The sequence below is a fragment of the Podarcis bocagei genome, assembly GCF_964188305.1.
Source record: "Podarcis bocagei genome assembly, chromosome: 9".
Lineage (NCBI taxonomy): Eukaryota > Metazoa > Chordata > Lepidosauria > Squamata > Lacertidae > Podarcis > Podarcis bocagei.
In genome coordinates this window covers 70,239,148-70,259,666 of record NC_138134.1, presented here as the reverse complement: position 1 = coordinate 70,259,666, position 20,519 = coordinate 70,239,148, and the positions used below count along the sequence as shown (strand labels likewise).

The following is a 20,519-nucleotide window of genomic DNA, read 5'->3' as shown; positions in this document are numbered from 1 at the left end:
CGGGTCCCTTCCCCTTTCACTCTTTTTCTCCCTCGCTTCTTCACCTTCTCGCCCATCTTTTCTGCCTCCCCCTCTTCACGCTCCCCCCGTTCCTCTCTCTCTCTCAGCACAGTTTCTTCCTTCCCTCCTTTGCAACTTTCGCTTTTCCTTCTTTCTTCCCGCATTCCTTTCATTTTTAAAAAATGGGGGGGGGCGGCGCCCCTCTCTCATTTGAACAGGATTTAGAATGCGATGCGTGGCAAAGGGAAGGATTTGGGGCATTTTAGTTGTGTTTGTGCGCACGTGTGTATTTTGCATTTTTGGTTTTTTTTTTTTTAAAAAAATCTCTGGTATAAATACTTTCCAAGAAAGACTTTTTCTTTCGCCACAGTGAGCGAGGGAGAGGAATGCACCTTGCTAGGCTGAGTGATTCATCATACCCGTAGCGTCTTGCGGGCATGGCTTCTTTGCTTTCATGTGCAGGGATAATAAATCAGACATATAAACCTGTAGAAGTCCTTAGAGTTTCCAACGCCGGTGAATTGCTAGCAGATGAGAGTGAAATTCTATCGGGTTTCTCTTGGAGGCTTCATCAAAGTACCCTTTTTTTGGGGGGGGAGCAAATAAAACTGCCCCCCCTGCTAATGTAAATATGGGTCAAGTTGACAAATGACCTTTTAATTATTGGTTTTTAAAGGTGTATATTTAATTAGAGGACACAGATTGAACGTATACCATACCCCATTTCTTTTTTCTTTTTGCAGCGCATTTGCAACTGATGCAATAAGGACAGCATTAAAAAAAAAAAGCCAGGAGGAATGCATTTAATTAGCTAGGGGTAGCAGTGGCGTAGCGTGGGGGGGGTGCAGGGGGGCCCGGCCGCACCGGGCGCAACATCTGGGGGTTAGGGTTAGGGGCGCAAATCCACGGGTTAGGGGGCACAAATTACTTGCCTTGCCCCGGGTGCTGACAACCCACGCTACGCCACTGAGGGGTAGTCATTCTGCTGCTGCTAAAAGGGCAACGAGGCTTCATTTCTGCAAGAGAGGCCAGGAGATCATTTTCTAGGGTGGGGGATGTGGGTTAGGAAGGAGTTTTGTTAGTGATGCAGTGGCTAGCATGCCTGCAGCAAGTGGCAGAGGCAGTGTATAGAACTGTAGAGTTGAATGGGACCCTGTGAGTCATCTAGTCCAACTCTCATGTTTGGGGGGAGGGCCTGGATAATAGGAGGTGTGTGTGGGACTGACCGTTACACAGAGTGAGGTCTGTGGTGCTATCTGCCTAGATCACTGTAGGGAAAACCACAGGAAAGCACAAGGAGACTGTAAAAGAAAAAAGAGGAAATATACCGCACTCTCACTTAGAGTGGTGGGCTTTGATGTGGGAGACTGGTTGAAATTTCTGTTCATAGCAGTAGATCTCAGCCTGATCTACCTCGCAAGGCTGTCCAGGGGATGCAGAATCCCAGCCCACGCGGAGTGAGGCACTTACAAATCACACGGATTCAGATAAGAAAGAGTTATGCAGTCCTCCAAACTCCACCTTCCTTGGAGTAAGACCCATTGAATACAATGTAGTTTATTCATGAATAGACTTGATTAGAATTGCAGCAGCAAGCACAGCGCCACCTCCCCCAACTCACTAAATATGCTAAAATGTGCATATTGCTGAAATGCTTTATTAGCCTGATTTTGTCCATTCCTCAAAATAGGTCACTGGTTACATTTTACAGGTGGGAAACTGAGGCTTTGTTTTGGCCAAAACCCATCTAGTGAATTTGTGGCTGAGTAGCTAATGTGAAGTCTGATCTCCCAGTTCCAAGTTCAACAGTCTGACAATTTGTAATGGGAGTGTATCAAAGTGTTTTGGGATTGATTTCAAGAGATTTCTTCCCAATAGGAAGTTCTATGTTGTTTTTACTGTCCATGTTAGAACATCTCTCTGCTTCCACCGCCCCCTTTCCTGGTCTCTCACCCTTGCCATCCACCCTAAATAGCCTGAACACAGCATACAGCCTTCAGCCTACAGGTTGTCCACCTCTGAATTAAGCCTAAGAACTCTACATGATTAGACAATTCAGTTTCCAACAAAATAGTCTGAGATTTCACTCGTTTGTTAGCATTTGGCAATCAGTGCAAACAATGCTGCTTCTGAGTTGCAATTAATGTGTCATCTGCCTACTGAAAGCTTTACAACAGGTGTTGGGGGGGGGAGAACCCCAGAACTGGGATCTGAATGTGGCCCTCCATGCCTCTCTGCCTGACCCTTGGAACATTCCCTTAGGCCACACCGTTCTCTGGTTTGCTTTGCAGCCCACGGATCTGGCTGGATTCTATGATTCCATGTGTCCTTGAAGTTATAAGGACTTGCTTGTCTGGATGGAGGCTAGAGACAGGGGTGTGTGTGTGTGTGTGTGTGTGTGTGTGTGTGTGTGTGTGTGTAGAAGCCCGCTGGACAAAGATAATGTTTATATTGGTTGCTCTGCCCACTTTTGCCAATGGCCCAGCCCACTTTGGAAGCTCATTGAGAAGGGAATGTGGCTCTAGGGCCAAACGAGTACAGTGGTACCTTGGGTTACATACGCTTCAGGTTACGGACTCCACTAACCCAGAAATAGTACCTCGGGTTAAGAACTTTGCTTCAGGATGAGAACAGAAATTGTGCAGCAGCGGCGGCAGGAGGCCCCATTAGCTAAAGTGGTGCTTCAGGTTAAGAACAGTTTCAGGTTAAGAACAGACCTCCGGAACGAATTAAGTACTTAACCTGAGGTTCCACTGTATCTCCAACCCTGGTTTGCAAGCTTGTTCAATCTGTTTATGCCATTTTTCTGATCTTCCATGTTTGTCACAATTGAAAATCTCTGTTCACAACAATACACAGTGGTACCTCTGTTTTCAAACGTAATCCCTTCCGGAAGACCGTTCACCTTCCGAAACGTCTGAAAACCAAAAACTCAATACCGAAGCCTCAGACTGTACGGAAAACTCAAACAGGAAGCCGCCTCAGAAGTACGATTTCCGAGGCACGTTCAAAAATGGAAGCGTTTACTTCTGGGTTTTCGGCATTCAAAAACTGAAACGTTTGGCTTCCGAAATGCTCAAAAACCGAGGTACCACTGTATCATGGAGAACTGTAGAAGAACAGCCAATGCTCTTGAAGAGAAGTATGGATACTGTTTCTGGTTGTATATACACATTATTTTGACACTGTGTTTGATACTAAACATTATTTTGGTGCTACACTTTACTGAAATGTTTAAAGGTTCCTTTGATTGTTGTTGAATCTTCCTGCCACCCTTGCCATGCTCTCCTGCCCCTTCCTTTGAGAGCCACTGCTTTAAGGTCTCTGGCAGCCATCTTTGCCATCAGCTGCTACTTGACATCAGTTTATCTGGCAGCGTTGGGGAGCCAGCTCAAAACCCTTCTAAATGCAGAGCATGCGCTCGGCCACTGAGTTCCTGCACCCTTCCTTTCTTGCTTCTTGCCAAATATTCCGATTTTCCACAAACTCCAGCCTGGCTAGCAGAGCAAATTAATGCAATTTAGGCAAATTAGTTCGATTTAAATAAATGTAAACATAGGTTTTGGATTTCCTTGGCGCACACTGGGTTCGCGCACACACAGTGTGCACACAACAGCCTGCAATTGTTTTAACAAGGGCTGTGCGGGGGGGAAGAATGTCGAGATTAAGCTTTTAATTAAAATACTTTCCAGTGGATTTGCACATGAAAGGCTGGCTAATGAGATACACTTTTGCTCAGATGTGATTGAATACCTTTCCTTTTGTTTCCCCTGACATTTCCTCCTTTTGATTCATTTAGATGACTCTGTTAGTTGCAAATGTCTGTGTCGTGATTACAGTAAGCACTTGTCATAATCTACAAATTTTCTAATATTTCAACCCACTGGGGAGAGAGAGGGGGAGTGTGTTTGTGTGCGAGTGTGAAATGAGGGAGTTGCCACTCCAATCTGTTTGGACTGATGGGATGTTTGTCCCAAGTAGCAAACCTACAGAGGGTGCCAAGCGGTTAGCTACGCCAGGAAAAGAAGCATTTTTTGGAGGGTGATGGAGATCATGGACTACAACATGGTTCTGGGAGCACAAAGAGGGGGCTGCAGCTAATGTTTGGGGCAGGGACAGGAGGTGGGAAGGTGCCTAGGAAGGAGAAGGTGCTTCAACAGGTTAGGAAGGAAGGCAGGAAAGAGTTCCCAAATGCCGAATGTGTGCATTATATTTTGTGTATGCATTTGTAAATTTGTAAACCAGCCTCTACACCTGTGGTTCCCGACATGGGGCACACGGGGGGGGGGGCAATTTGATTTTTAAAGGGGGCAATTTGAGAATGTGTTATTAACAGTGAATTTTATGCATTCCTTATGGTTCTAAGGGCCTCTTATACCGAATATAAATACAGTGGTACCTCAGGTTACATACGCTTCAGGTTACATACGCTTCAGGTTACATACGCTACAGGTTACAAACGCTTCAGGTTACACACTCCGCTAACCCAGAAATAGTGCTTCAGGTTAAGAACTTTGCTTCAGGATGAGAAAAGAAATCATGCTCTGGCGGTGTGGCGGCAGCAGGAGGCCTCATTTGCTAAAGTGGTGTTTCAGGTTAAGAACACTTTCAGGTTAGGTACGGACCTCCGGAATGAATTAAGTACTTAACCCGAGGTACCACTGTATGCCATATTTTTCCGTCTATAGGATGCCCCTGTGTATAAGACCCCCCCCCCTATTTTGGGGGGACTCAGTTTTAGGAAAATGAGGGGAGATGGCCCAAGGTTGTTGAGCCTCTCCCTCCCCCCACGCAGCTTGGGGGCAGGAAACACTTCCGAGATCGTTTCCCATGTGCAGCGGCATCGGGGGAATTTGCGCTCCCACCAGCCATTGTGCTCTGATGCCGCCACTGCCACACAGGAAACAACCCAGGGAGCACCCGCCATGCGAAGTGGCATTGGGGGGAGTTGCGCTCCTGCCAACAGGATAAGGAGAAGTAGCAATTTTTGTTTCGGCAACTTTGTCTTTCCTTGATTGTCATGGTGTTTGCTGCCCTGGGCTCCTTCAGGAGGAAGGACGGGATATGAATTCAATAAACAATCACCCCAAAAGCAACACATTAGATTTCTTTCCTTCTCCGTTCTGTGTCAACTTTCAAGTTTTTAGTTTATTATTTTATGTTTGTGTATCCCAGCTTCAGGGTGACTGACAATAAAGCTGAACAAACACTCAAAAAAGCCCACGAGAATTAAAAAACCAGCATTATAAAAGACCTTTAAAATCTTCCTTTGAACTAATTTATCAATTATCTACTAGGTTAAATCAAAATAATCTGGATGATTCCAAAAGCTTGGCAAAGGTTCCCTTTTGAGAAACTGGAAGGGACTGTGAGTTCTCAAGCAATCTTTTTTTATCATTTTTATTGAATTTCCAATAAAAACAGCCAATCAACATATCCACATCATAATCCAATTAAAAACAATAAACTAAAATAAAAAAACGACCAAATTACAGTCCAAATTGTTAATTACAGTGGTACCTCGGGTTACATACGCTTCAGGTTACAGACTCCGCTAACCTTGGGTTAAGAACTTTGCTTCAGGATGAGAACAGAAATCATGCAGCGGCAGCAGGAGGCCCCATTAGCTAAAGTGCTGCTTCAGGTTAAGAACAGTTTCAGGTTAAGAACAGACCTCCAGAACGAATTAAGTTCTTAACCCGAGGTACCACTGTATTAATTTTTCTGGGCTCCCCATAGTCTGGACCTCTGAAGAATATCTTCATTCCTGCGTGTTCTCAAGCAATCTAATAAACCAAGGATGAGGAGGAACCTCATGCTCACCTGGCCAATGGGGTTCTTCATAGCCAGACATCTTCCCCAGCTTTCCTTTGCACCCTCCATGAGTGTTTTTGCAAGTACTCTGGTGATGCCTGTTGCTTGCCTGGGTGGGGGATAGATAGGGGGTTGTGTAATGTGTAGAACTGAGCCTACTGAACAAAGCTAAAATGCGGCTTCATTGCTCCACCTTATTTTTGCCTCTGGCCCTGCCTACCACTTGCATGTGGCCCCTGAAAGGGTAGCCTAGAGAAAGGAATGCTCCCCCCCCCAGCTGTCAACTTACAGATTTGAAAATAAGGGGCCAGCAGCCTCGAAAATAAGGGACCAGCAGCCAAAATAAGGGATTTTCCAAGCACAGATATGTTCAACTTCTGAGCCCCTCCAAGCCAAAGGCAGAAAGCCCAGCCAGCGGCCAAACGAAGCCTCAAGCGGTGGTTCCCACAGCGCAGCAACCCGGCAAAGGGGATGCAGCAAGGAAAACCACCGTCACCTCTCCGCTGGGAAGCGCTGAGCAAAGGCGAGTCCCCAGGCAACGCTGCTGATTTGATCGGCCAAGGCATGCAAGCTCCACCCCCCAGTCGTTCTTAGACTCCTTATTGGGTGAGCAACGCAGCCAAGCAACACAGTTGGAGCCTCCCTCCTCCCTGGCCGGCAGGCAGGTAGGGAGAAGAGCTGCTTCCTTTGAAACCCGGGAAATTTAAGGGACATCATCAATAAGGGACAGCAGCGGGACGCAGCGCTGGGATAAGGGACTTTCCCGCCAAATAAGGGACGGTTGACAGCTATGGCCCCCCCCCCCGGCTGAAAAGGGCTCCCCACCATTGCGATAAACACAAGCTTCTGCTCGTGGACCTGCTTTGCACAGTACTGCCACTAAGGCAAACCATGGCTTTGCAGCATGATGCTGCGATTTCCCCTCGCTGGTTCATGCAGCTTAGTCATGGTTTGGGGAACCCAGGCCAACCCCTTAGACCTGTTTTTTCCTGCTTGCTCCTTTGCTTTCCTGCCCTGCTCACTATGTCTTGCTCTGCTGGGATTTTGGCTTATGCCTCAACCTTGTTTTCCCGGGTTGTTGTCTCCTGCTAGTTGAGACGTTTTGCACTACCTCAGTATTTTGGGACTTTTTACCCTAGGCCTGCCTGGAGCCACCCCATGTCCTGAACTGGTTTTCTGGATTTGGTGGAGTCTTTTCCCACTGGGTCCCTGATCTAGCAAAACGAATAAATAAAACCTGGATCCAACCTGCAGAGCAGCCCAGGTAGTTTACAAAGAGCTTTAGCATCTTAAGTGGCTTAGCGGAGTTTAGGGTCTTGTTCCTGTCAGTGTTTTGCAGGGCAGCTGCTAATTAATGAGTCCTGGTCATCTTCCTTGTGTCCACCCTGCTTCTCTTCTCTCCTTGCAGGCTTTGCCTCTCACTTTATTAAGAAACTGGCCTTGCTCTTTTACTAGAAATAAACACTGACAGTGATGGCTGCTTAATAGGATTTGGCTGGCAGGTTGCAATGAGGGGGAAGGGTTTTAAGTGCAGTTGGCAGCTATGAGGGATGAGAAAGTTTGAAAAGAAGCCAAGCAAGAAGTGTGATCTTTCTCTTCCTCTGTCCTCGAATACCACGCCCAACTTACTTTGCAGGTGTATTCCCCACAACAAGGGAAGACTAACAGAAGGGTGGGCGCCTTATATACAGAGCCGTCTTTCCCATTGATCTTAGTGGTTCGTTGCACCAGGGCGCCGGCCTCTCAGGGGCGCCCTAGTGAGTGGGGGAGCTGCGCAGCTTTGGCGGCAGCCTCCCCTTTCCCTGCATGCCCATCAGCTGCGCCCCGCCAACTATATGGCTGGCAGGCATGCAGCTTCCTTCCTGAGCCTCCGCAGGAGGAGACCGATCCCCGCAGAGGCCTCTGTATCTGCTAAAGACAGCCCTGCTCCCAGTTGTCGCCTCCTGCTTCCTGGCAAAAGGCGGCGCGCAGCCTTCCTGGTCACCCTGGCGCCGGAAAACATGTCCACCAGCACGTTTTCCTGCTTGATCGTCACCACCACGCCGGTGATCGGGGCGGTGGGGGGTGGCAGAGGACATTTCCCACACCCCCTTCCTTGTTTTGGAGTTGCCAGGGGGGCACTGGGGGGATCTTTGCACCATGGCGCCGGATATGCTTAAGACGGCCCTGCTTATATACAGTCATACCTCAGGTTAAAGTCGCTTCAGGTTAAGCATCTTAGGTTACACTCCGCGAAGGAGCAGAACACATTACTTCCAGGTTTCACAGCTCGCGCATGCGCAGATGCTCAAAACGACGTCATGTGCATGCGCAGAAGTGGTGAATCGCGACACGCGCAGACGCGGGTTGCGTTCTGCTTGGGATGCGAACGGGGCTCCAGAAGGGATCCTGTTCACATCCAGAGGTACCACTGTATCTGCTTTATGGGGTGCAGTTGGAGAACTGCACCCTATCATTTAGCATAAGAATGTAAATAAAGCTGGCTGAGTCAGGCCAGCTGCCCATCTTGTCCAGCATTCAGTTCTCACCGTGGCCAGTCAGATGCCTGGGGGAAACCAGCAAGCAGGATTTGAGTACAAGAAGAAGAAGAAGAAGAAGAGGAAGAGTTTGGATTTGATATCCCGCTTTATCACTACCCTAAGGAGTCTCAAAGCGGCTAACAATCTCCTTTCCCTTCCTCCCCCACAACAAACACTCTGTGAGGTGAGTGAGGCTGAGAGACTTCAGAGAAGTGTGACTGGCCCAAGGTCACCCAGCAGCTGCATGTGGAGGAGTGGGGAAGCGAACCCGGTTCACCAGATTACGAGTCCACTGCTCTTAACCACTACACCACACTGGCTCTCCCCTTCAGTGGTTTCCAGCAGATGGTATTCAGAAGCATTGCTGCCTCCCAGCTGTGGAACCAGAGCATAGCCCTCATGGCTAGTAGCCTTCGATAGCCTCTTGCTGCTCCGTGAATCTTCTTTTAAAGCCATCCGATGGCTGGTAACATCCTGGCAACAGTTCTTCCAGGGACAGGTAGTTCCGTTCCTAACATTTCTGAAGCTTGCTGATGTGTGTGTGTGCATTGCAAGTAAGTGTTCTGCAAAGATGCCACATGGTACAACATGGTTTGTAGAGAGCCATCAGCACGCATGATGCCTAGTGGAGTTTTCAGCCGAGTTCTTACCCTCAGGACAGTAGGCGGAAAGGGAGGCAAACTTGGGTGTGTGATGAATGTGTGAAAATGTGATTACCACCTCCCTGATTTCTGACAATGGGGAATCAAAACCAAATGGGGGAGTTTTTCACCTTTATGACCTGTGGTGGTTCTGATGAGTTGCGCTTCTTTGTCCCATTGCTGAGATTTCCGCTAAATTTTCTTCCAGTACTTTCTACTTTGCTAGAACTTAGTGGAAATCAGAACCAACAACTCCTGCCCCTCCTTCTGTGACTTCTAAAATTAGCTCCTTTATGTCAATTCCTATAGTTACAACAACCACCTTCCTGGTAGTAGAAGGAACATGAAATGCCCAACAAACCCATCTGGCTTAAGCCATTCATGCCCTGCTAGACCAGAATGCTATACTGTACAGTGGTGCCTTGCAAGACGAAAAGAATCCGTTCTGTGATTCTCTTCGTCTAGCGGTTTTTTTGTCTTGCGAAGCAAGCCCATTGACGGATTAGCGGCTTTTAGCAGCTTATCGGATCAGCTGATAAGCGGCTTAGCGGCTTAGAAAAAGGGGGGGGGAACCCGCAGGAACTCGCAAGACATTTTCGTCTTGCGAATCAAGCCCATAGGAGATTTGTTTTGCGAAGCACCTCCAAAACGGAAAACTCTTTCGTCTAGCTAGTTTTCCGTCTTGCGAGGCATTCCAACATCTCATCTCAGCTATCTGCCAATCTCCCATTCCCACCACCCTTCTGAGTAATACCCCTCTCCACCTTCTCACTATATAGAAGGATCTGGCAACTCCTGTTTCAGTGTATCTGAAGAAGTGTGCATGCACACGAAAGCTCATACCAAGAACTAACTTAGTTGGTCTTTAAGGTGCTACTGGAAGGAAATTTTTTATTTTGACAGATTTCTAAAGCTGTCAAACAGTTAACCCAAGACATCCTTCTGTAATGAAGCATGAATCTCTGGTTGACTCCAGCTGTGTTCCTTTTGGGCTACATAAGCTACAAAACAATACAATTTGACATGAAAAGTGTTCTTTTTGGGTTGGATTCGTTCTTATTATTTGTTGGGTTAATTTCTCCATTGAGACAACCATTCATATTTGTCTGTGCTATTCTCCCGTCAAATTACAATTAACGGTTCCAGTTTCTTGCTATGATTATGTGTTCTTCTCGGACTATGTAATGGCAGAGGATCCTTGGAATTTTTGCTGTTTTGGAGAATACGCAACACAGCGAAGTGTGTTTTAGCATGCATTTAAGCTAAAAATGGTGAGAGTCAATGAGTTGTTTTTGATTGAGGATTTCAGCAGTTGTCTCAAAAATATGTGGGTGAGTGGGGATTAAAATTAGCATGGCTTGAGAATCCTTTTGCATCCCAGAATTTAGCACTTGCCTGGGAGGAGATGGGTTTGGGGCCATTAACTTCAGGCAGCTGATAAATCTCCTCTCCTCCACACCCACCCTCGCTTAACCCCACACCAATAAAACACTCATCACCTCCAGTTTTACTGTAATTAGAGATTATGCATATGTGAGAACTCTTGAAGAAGAGTTGCAGAGGAAAGAGTTAGATGACATCAAAGTAAAATCACCACCACTGCAGAAGAAGAAGAAGAGGAGGAGGAGGAGTTTGGATTTGATAATGAGTTATATTATGTACATAACAACTCTGTGATCAGCCTGCAGACAAAGGGTTCCCTAGCCTAAAAAGAGAGAGAAGATTTCATGCCATCATTTAAAACTTTAAAAATAATTTCTAACATTGAAGCGTCAGCTGCCAGATACATTAGTGCTTGGCACATACACCATCCCAACTTTCTTTTTTTAGGCTCAAGCTTGGCAGGGGAGCACACTGAGTCACCTTGGCAAACAATTTTAATCGCTCTTGGCTTTTGTTTCTCTTAATGCTTTCCTCTCCCATGTTCTGCATCTCACTGAGTTTAAGGTTTGGAATATTTGTCTGGCCATTTTTAATTCCTGCAGCAGCGGCCTGCAAATAGATTGACCCACTGCTCCAAAAGCGTCAGTATATTTGGAACTCTGGGCACAGTCTTCTTTAGGGGGGAGGTAAGCCTTTCTCCCTGGGACGCGGGTGGCGCTGTGGGTTAAACCACAGAGCCTAGGACTTGCTGATCAGAAGGTCGGCGGTTCGAATCCCCGCGACGGGGTGAGCTCCCGTTGCTCGGTCCCTGCTCCTGCCAACCTAGCAGTTCAAAAGCACGTCAAAGGGCAAGTGCTTCCTATTGCTATGTGCATCCTTCTCACACATTTGTCACCTGCTTCTCTGCCCCTCTCCTGCCATGGGAGTCTGGGAAGGGAGGCACAAGGAGAAAATAAACAGGCATGCTAACTTGCGCCTGTCTAGCCCTGCCTCTCCTGTCCTTTCTACATCCATATATTTCCTAGGCTTTTGGAATGGTGGTTTCCCCCAGTTTCCTCTGCGTTTTGCTCCTCTACCAACCAAGCGCACCATGTGGCAAGTGACCGTGTGTGCACAATACACATCTGTTCAGCTGCATGCAAGGAAGAGATATTCAATCTCTGTGTGTTTTAGGAGTGCCTTCCTATAAACATTTCCTGCCTCTTTCCTTTTTCAAAAATAATTTTTTATTAGTTTTTTTAACATATCATTTTCAACAATATCTAAACATACTTTTACATCTTATACAATTTTTTTGACTTCCATCAATCACATCTGAAAATTTTCCAATCTTATCACTTAATATAAATTTCTTACTTTCACTATTACATTTAAATCTCATTACTAATATCTCTAATCTTTCTCTGTTTTGCAATGTTTCATATAGTTCTCCTTACAAAACTTCTTGTAGTCCTACTAGCATAATTTGTTGATTACAGTTGCTCTTCAAATAGGTGTCGCTGGATATGTTGGGAGGCAAAGCAGGTTGGTGAGAAGTCAATATGTCTAGGGCAGGGGTCAGCAAACTTACCGCCCCTCGGGCCAGTGTCTCCAGTGCTGATCGCGCGGCGGGACAGAGGACGGGGGAGCGTGTGCCCACATGCGTGCCCATACATGTGTGCACACGCTATTTCTGGCACACTTCCGGGTTGGAGGAGCACCAGAAATAGCTTATGTGCACGGGCCTCCTCCAACCCGGATGTGCACCAGAAATAACGCTTGTGCATGCACAAATAACGCCTGCACACAAGCTATTTCCAGTGCTCCTCCGACCCTGAAGTGGGCAGCTGCGCAGCACAGCGCTGGTAAGAGTGGGCAGTGCTGCGGGCCGGAAAAACGAGTCCCTTGGGCCTTATTCAGCCCGCGGGCCTTAGTTTGGGGACCCCTGGTCTAGGGTCTATTTGACCTCAAGGCGGTTGGTTGCTGACCTCCCAATTTATGGGTGACGGGCTAATTTTAGGGCTCATGTGCAGACACATGGAAAGCGAAGATGAACCCACAGTTGTGACTGTATGTTCTGATCGAGGATCCAGGGGCAGAGGTTGCCAGCGGGACAGCGATGCACTCAGACAGAGCAAAAAGAGGGGAGGATGGAGGGGGGAGCACCACATAATACTGGAAGCAAATGTAGAGCCCCCATTGCAAACAGAATTAAACAAAAAAACCCAAACTGGCAATTCAGAGCACTTTAAAAGGGTGAAAAGCTTAGGGTAGAAGGTCTGTGGCTGCATTTAAATGCCTTGGAATGCCTATTCACTCCCCGCGAAAGAGCAGAATGAAGCCTGGCTCCTGTGGACACAAAACACGCTTGGCACAGGCTAAAAATGTGCATGTGAGTGTCTCTCTAAGTACCCGGTAATCCCCCAGTGCAGAGGAAGGATTATTAGGTCTCCTGCAAAAACAGAGTTCATTTTCTCAAAGATCTCTCCGCCGGTGCCAAATTAGTGGAGAACAGAATCCCCTCCCACTCACGTACTCCTCGCCCCACCCCACAATTAAGAGAAATTCCACGTTCGGTTCCCTTCTTGAATTCGCACAGAAGCAAAGCAGCAACTCTGTGTAGCTTCCTGTGTGAGGAATTGAGGTCAGATCTAATCAAACAGAGAGACCACGTAAAAGACACATCCACATGCAAAGCTAGGAGCTTGCGGGATTAGTTTGATATGCTTCTGTGCATGTGTATTTGGCAAGGCAAGGATTTTGGCTTCTCCACTGCCCCATCTTTTCTTGCTGTACCTGGTGAAGCAGAAACACGTCCTGTGCTAATGACAACAATGAACCTGGTCTAACTGCATGCCCCATGCAGTTCTTGCTTACAGGGGAAGGAGGAATCTTTATTACAGCAAAAAAAGCGAAATGCTGCATTTTCTGATTTTTTTTTTTAAAAAATATCCCTCCCACAAAGCTATCTTAGAAGAGCTGTATGCATCACAAACTCCCAGAGGATTACACTGCATTTGTGGAATTTGGAAACCGATGGGATTAGTTTTTTAAAAAATTTTTTATTGATAAATGCAATACTTACACAAACCAGAACACTAAACAAACTTATTATACATAGATACATACACCTCTCAACTTAGATTACTGAAAAAGAAAACAAACATACAAACTAAACATACAGACATAAATTTTGACTTCCCTCCACCTATATGTGGCTTCCTTCGTTTCTTTTCTTCTTTTCGCTGTGTTATCAATATTATTTTTGACTATCTCATCTTATACCCATTTCTTCTTAAAAGTCCACTCCTCTATCAGATTTTGGTCGGATTGGCCTCTTACCACTGCTGTAAGTCTTGCTGATTCTATATATTCACAAAATCTTATTTGCCAAGAAACCGAAGGGATTCATTATCCTGGGAATATCTTTTAAAATAGCGGCAACTAAAAAATCAAGGGTGCTTCCAGACTTGCTGTTTTCGGGTGGGGTTCAGACACATACTGGGAAATGCAAGACTGCACTATTAAAAATTTATTTGGAGGTCTTGTGCAACAAACCTGATTTCCTGTAAGGTCAGACTTTTTGCCATAAAGAAGTGTTAGAAAGAAACACACTGTTGTCTCACCTTCCCACAACCAGATCAGGATGAACGTGCAGTAAACAGGTTGTCTGGAAGCACTTCTAAGTTTCCAGACGGAGGTGGCTGCATTTGGTGGAGCCACAGCTCAGTGGGAGAGCAGAAAGTTTGTGTGCAGAAAGCCCTGAGTTTCATTCCCGGCATCTCTAGTTTTATTTTTATTTTTTAAAATAATTTATTAAGTTTTCACAATAAAAAAGCATACAAAGACAAAGAAAATACAACATCACAAAAAACAGTACAATACAAAAATACAAACATTGAACACATCAAAAGAAAAAGAAAAAAGAGATAAAAACACATATAATGACAAAAAACAAAAATTCCCTCTTTCTTAGTTTCTCATCTTCAATTAACTTATTTTCCCGACTTCCTTGCGTCTCCCATTCTTGTATCCCTTTTTAGAAATTAATTCAGCAAATTCATATCTTATTAATTTATCTGTTGTTAATCCGATCTTACATTTTACTTTGTTGCTAAGGCCCCTGCAATTCATTTCAATGTCCTTAACATTCATAAATTTTACAATATTTCTGCAAATAAATTTTAAATTTCTTCCAATCTTCCTCCACCGTCTCCTCTCCCTGGTCTCGGATTCTGCCAGTCATTTCCGCCATTTCCATGTAGTCCATTAGTTGCATCTGCCAATCTTCCAAGGTGGGTAGATCTTGTGTCTTCCAATGCTTTGCGATGAGAATTCTTGCTGCTGCTGTAGCATACATAAAAAAAGTTCTATCCTTCTTTAACATCGATTGGTCAACTATGCCCAGGAGGAAGGCCTCTGGTTTCTTCGGGAAAGTATATTTAAATACCTTTTTCAGTTCATTATATATCATTTCCCAGAAGGCCTTGATCCTTGGGCACGTCCACCAAAGGTGAAAGAATGTAGCGGCATCTCTAGTTTTAAAGGAGCAGGCAAGAAGCCTTAGGTTAAGGGTGCAGAACTCTTGACTTTCCAGATGTTGCTGAACTAAAACTCCCACCATGCCTGGCCATTGACCATGCTTGCTAAGGCTGATGGGAGTTGAAGTTCAACAACACCTGGAGGACCAAAGGTTCCCTGCTTCTGTCTCAGATGGAGGCATTGGCCAGAGACACCCCCTCCCATATTCCTTTGGTCCAAGAGAACTGCTTAGCATGCTTAGCTTGGGGGATTATGCTCTCATCTTCTTACTAAATCTTGTGTTACTTCCTGCTGCTTTCTTCTTCCCCCTCTGCTTTCCCTTATTGCAGATTCTTTCAGATTCCCTGTCTCTGGAAATGCATGTTGCTTCTCCTTTTTATCCCTGGGTTTTCCAGGTTTGCTTTTCTTTTGCTGGGAGTCAATTTTAACATCTCGTTCTCACCTCTTCAGTGTCTTCTGTTGCCTCATGCTTAGTAGATTGTAAACCTTAGGGCAAGAATCTTGTTTCTCTTTTTGTAATTTCTTTTTAAAAACTGATGAATTATAGTCCTTAAAGGTGTTGAATTTACTAGAGGGGGAAGAGACAAAGAGTAAAAGAAACTGATAAGTTGCACAGTATTTTTTTATATAAAATTGTTGTCTCTTCTCACAAGCATTTATAGAGATGGTACAGCCTGTCCGCAGGGACTGTACCACTGCAGTGTTAGAAACTGAGATATGAAAGCTAGGAGCTCAACATGGGCTCAGCAACACAATGTCTAGGTGCACTTTTTTATAACAAGAATACAAAGCTGGAAATGAATGAACTGCAGCTAAAAATCATGTTCGCTTTCACATGGTCTAGTCCTTCCCCTGCCCATCCCCCTAATATTCTTAAGAGAGTCTCTTTTCCAGTCTCCAGAGAGCAGCTGGAAGTGGGGAGGCAGAAAAAGGGCCTCCTTTCCTTCCACTCTGCAGTTTTAATCTGAAATCTTAGGCGCAGTACTGCACCCAGAGTTCAGAAATTCCCTGTTGCAAAATGTGCCTAGAACAATGGGAGTTTCGAATACTGTGCACCAGTTCAGATTCAGACCAGGAAGTCGCCTTCAGACAAAAAAAGGCAGACTTTTACCATCCCAGACAGAAAAGCAGTGCTGAGGATTCCCAGTTATTTTCTTTTTCTCCCTTGCCTATAAGGCAGCAATAAGGCTTGCTGCTATATAGCAATCATGTAGCTTGCTGACAAGGTTTACAAAGCCATTCAGAAAAGCTTCACACCTGCTTAATGTCTGGCAGGCTGATGTTTAAAGGGAACAGGGTATTGCTATTATAAACAACAGCAATGGCAGCCCAGTGAGACTGAAAGACCCATTTTTTTCCTAGAGGTTTTCCTGCAAGCTAACCTCATGGCTACCATCAAATTCTGTACTTCCCTTGTTTATTTCCCATTTGGGTAACACTTTGCCTGACCAAGGCTTCTGTAGAACTCAAAAGCTTGCCACTCACTGAATGACATTTGGGTTGGCCCCAATAAATATATTGTCCTTCTGTGGGGTTTTTTACCCTCTCTCTCTCTTATGAACCACCAAAGGCTTCCTTTGCCTTTTACATTTGTTTGCTCTTTCAGTCTGTTCTGCCGCAGACATAACCAAGGTCATTTGCAAAAATCACAGATGCTTTAGCTGAGATGCTTGCATTGCAGGGGGGTTGGGCTGGATGACGCCTGGGGGCCCCCCTTCCAACTCCTGTGATTCTAATTCCCCCTTGTGTCAGGGGAGATTACCATTCACTTCCCTGCTGTGTCACAAAATGCTCCTCCCTTGTCCTTCAGAAAAAGTAGAGTGGTGAAAGCAGTCCTTGCACCATCTGTGCAAGTAGATAAATAGGTACCGCTCTGGCGGGAAGGTAAACGGCGGTGCGCTGCTCTGGTTCGCCAGAAGTGGCTTAGTCACGCTGGCCACATGACCCGTAAGCTGTACGCCAGCTCCCTCGGCCAATAAAGCGAGATGAGCGCCGCAACCCCAGAGTCGGTCACGACTGGACCTAATGGTCAGGGGTCCCTTTACCTATACCTATCATCTGTTTGTGTTTATGTGAAGTGCGCTGTGGTCTAAACTACAGAGCCTAGGGCTGTTCGAATCCCCTCGACGGGGTCACCTCCAGTTGCTTGGTCCCTGCTCCTGCCAACCTAGCAGTACGAAAGCACGTCAAACTGCAAATAGGTACCGTTTCAGCGGGAAGATAAACGGCATTTCCGTGCGCTGCTCTGGTTTTGCCAGCAGCGGCTTAGTCATGCTAGCCACATGACCCAGAAAAACTGCGGAGAAACGTCGGCTCCCTCGGCCTGCAAAGCGAGATGAGCGGCACAACCCCAGAGTCGTTCACAACTGGACTTAACTGTCAGGGGTCCTTTACCTTTAACTTTTGAACCATTTATATGAATGGCAGCACGTGGCTTCTCTGAGAAAAAAATCTATTGGAAGTAAAAGAGATACATTGCATAATTTTAGGCGGGCTCAGCTGTCACTGATAGCAGAAGTAGGTGAGCCTTTGAACTACACATGTTGGTATGAATGGAAGACACAGCACTAATTCTCAACTAGCTAATAGCCCACCTGTTAACCTTGTTTGTGCTGCAGAGGCCTCTCTTGGCCCAGAGTTGCTTGGGCCATTGCTGCATGATGCAGGCTGCATACCTGGAGATTGCTGGGAGGTTGTAGATAAGGGCACATGCCAATGACAGAAACTTTGGCCTAGCTCCTGCTAGCAACTGCAATAGATTCTTATTTCACCATGCAGTTTGGCTCACTCTGTGTTGCATGTGCCAAGCAACAGTTGCTAAGAATAGAGCGGCCCTATCTCAGTATCGCAAGTAATTTAGACATGCAGGACAAGAAGTGGACTATTAGTTTCCCCCGCCTCCACTCTAGCCACATCAATCACATCTGAAAATTTTCCTTTTTTAAAAAAAAAGAATTATTTTTATTAACCGACCAATCACATCAAATCAAACCAAATTACATTAATTCCAAATTACACAGCCGAATTTTAAATTTTTGTTGGGGGTACCCATATTTCAAGTTCCGAAGGGGATCCAATCAACTTCTTGCTTCTTACTGCTGTTTTAATGCCCACAAATCTAACCTTATGATGTTCACAGTACTATCCAGTCCTTTCTTCTTGTTTTTCCACATCTCTTGTTGTTATTTTCATATATTTTTCCTTTCTCTTTGTGACCTCTGATAGTCTCCGCAAGCTGGTTAGAACAGTTTGTAATCCTGCGTGGATATTATTTTTTTTATCCAGTAGCCATATCCAGACGTTTTCCATATAACATCACTTCCATACATCAAAACAGTCTTAGCATCATTAATCTTCACCAATCTGCCTCCTTTCTCAAAACCTCTGAGGAGATTCACCAGGAATGCAGTCTGAAAACAAGTCCGTTCCTCCTCCGGCTATAAATCCTTTGGCAAGATGGCGACTCCGAATTAATTGCTGCGCCATTCCCAAAAGCTCTTATTGCTTCTCGATCTTCATAAAGCATACTTTTGGTTAAAGTTTATCTCCACACAGACCTTAATCATCCTGCTTGGGTCAGTTCAACCGACGATTCTAATGAGGCCAGAGTTCAGGGATGATGGGAGTTGTAGTTCAACAACATCTGGGGACCCACAGGTTGAGAACCACTGTTCTTCTAGACAGTAGTGAATTAGATGGAGCCATGGTCTGCCTTGTCATAAGGCAACATCCTATGTACCCCAAGGGACATGGGTGGCACTGTGGGTTAAAACACAGAGCCTAGGACTTGCTGATCAGAAGGTAGGCGGTTCAAATCCCCGCCACGGGGTGAGCTCCCGTTGCTCAGTCCCTGCTTCTGCCAACCTAGCAGTTCAAAAGCACGTCAAAGTGCAAGTAGATAAATAGGTACCACTCTGGTGGGAAGGTAAACAGCGTTTCTGTGCGCTGCTCTGGTTTGCCAGAAGCAGCTTTGTCATGCTGGCCACATGACCCGGAAGCTGTATGCCGGCTCCCTCGGCCAGTAAAGCAAGATGAGCGCCGCAACCCCAGAGTCGGTCACGACTGGACCTAATGGGCAGGGGTCCCTTTACCTTTACCTATGTATCCAAAGGGCAAAGAATGCCCTCCTAGTTGGCAGCAGTAGTATAGTGCATTCAGCAGTCTCCCACAACTATCTGTCCCAGGAAGTTAAGGGGTAAATAGCAGTGGAAGAAAAGTGAAGTAGGATTGCTGTTCCCCTCTGTGCCTTTTTACAGCTGCCGGGCACATAGACATCATTCAGCAGCCTTTCCTGGCATGGAAATAAATGCTGGGAAGAACTTTGGCTGCTTAATGGTCCAGGCTGCTATTAAAGGCACAGGAGCACGGCCAGTTTCTTTCAAACAAAACTGGCAAGGCTCTTTGTGGGAAGAATCTGCAGCTCCATGGCGAAACAGTGACCTGTGAATGACTCTCAATAGCAAGGTTGAAATGCCTTGCTTGTGCAGACGGCGGTGGTTATCGCAAAGCAACAACTTGTGAAAGAACTAGCTCTGGATTTGGGTTGTGCAAATCAGTGCTTAGGATGAGGATGGGGAGCCTGTGGTCTTCCATTTTTTGCCGGGCTACAGTTCCCATCATCCCTGGCTCTTTGGCTGTGACGGCTGGGGCTGTTGGGAGTTGGAGTCCAGCAATAGATGGAGAGCAACAGGTTCCCTGTGCCCAGTTAAGAGATTACCATGGACTAGAATTATTCAATGGGACGCGGGTGGCGCTGTGGGTAAAACCTCAGTGCCTAGGACTTGCTGATCGTAAGGTCAGCGGTTCGAATCCCTGCAGCGGGGTGAGCTCCCGTCTTCGGTCCCAGCTCCTGCCCACCTAGCAGTTCGAAAGCACGTCAAAGTGCAAGTAGATAAATAGGTACCGCTTTCTAGCGGGAAGGTAAACAGCGTTTCCGTGTGCGGCACTGGTGCCGGCTCACCAGAGCAGCTTCGTCACGCTGGCCACGTGACCCAGAAGTGTCTTCGGACGGCGCCGGCTCCCGGCCTCTTGAGCGAGATGAGCGTGCAACCCTAGAGTCAGTCACGACTGGCCCGTACAGAGGTTTTATTGTTGAAGACGAATGTGTTTGGTCTGTCAGTGGGGGCTGTCATTCACAACCATGGGTGATGTTCTGCTTGATCCATAATGCACTATTTTCACTAGGCATCATCAAGGCCTTATCAGTCTGTCTTTTTAATGGAACGAGGACAGCTTTGCAGGTAGAAGAACACCTCTGGTATATGCTCATCCTTTCCCCCCAAGTGGCAAGGTTTCAAGTGTTGAGCATTTGATTTCTCTTGGATCGGAGAGCACTGGAGACACACACACACACACACACACACACACATTTTTATTAGTTTTTTAACATACAATTTTCAGCAGTGATTAAACATACTTTTACATCTTATTCATTTTTTTGGGACTTCCATCAGTCCTGTCTGAAAATTTTCCAATCTAATCTCTTAATATGCATTTCTTATTTTCCCTATTACATTTCAAACTCATGACTAAGATCGCTATCTTTTTCTACTTTGTAACACCGTATATTTCTCCTTACGAAACTTCTTGCAGTCCTACTAGCGGAATTTGTTGATTACAGTTGCTCTTCAAATAATTCATA

The 20,519-nt window shown here is 45.9% G+C and overlaps 1 protein-coding gene across 5 annotated transcripts in view; it reads left to right on the top strand.

Annotated features, from left to right (window-relative positions):
• The window catches only part of SHROOM3 (shroom family member 3), a 219,931-nt gene that overhangs the window by 126,359 nt on the left and 73,053 nt on the right, over window positions 1-20,519 (top strand). The gene's annotated exons all lie outside the window — the stretch shown is intronic.